Consider the following 273-nt stretch of genomic DNA (forward strand, 5'->3'; position numbering starts at 1 on the left):
TGGGGAGCGGGGGCGGGGAAGGTGCAGGCCCCTCAGGCCGCAGGGAGGGAATGCAGCCCCCCTGGGGGGGTCTGGGTGGAGGGTGGTAGCTGGAACTTTGAGAAACCCAGCCCCACCCTGGACTCCCTATTCCAACCATGGGCCTCAAGCCTTCCTCTTTGCCAGCACCGGGCAGTTCAGGGTCCAGGCTTTGCTAAGAGAGAGCTCTGGATTGCCCCTTCCCTGACACCGGGTGGGGTCTTCTGGTCGGGTTGCTGCCTAGTGTCAGCAGCC

At 64.8% G+C, this 273-nt stretch overlaps 1 protein-coding gene across 1 annotated transcript in view; it reads left to right on the forward strand.

Moving 5' to 3' along the window:
* RFX1 (regulatory factor X, 1 (influences HLA class II expression)) overlaps positions 1–273 on the forward strand; it is a 25,384-nt gene that overhangs the window by 12,746 nt on the left and 12,365 nt on the right. The gene's annotated exons all lie outside the window — the stretch shown is intronic.

This window comes from Bison bison, unplaced genomic scaffold, assembly GCF_000754665.1.
Source record: "Bison bison bison isolate TAMUID 2011002044 unplaced genomic scaffold, Bison_UMD1.0 scf7180017864365, whole genome shotgun sequence".
Classification (NCBI taxonomy): Eukaryota; Metazoa; Chordata; class Mammalia; order Artiodactyla; family Bovidae; genus Bison; species Bison bison.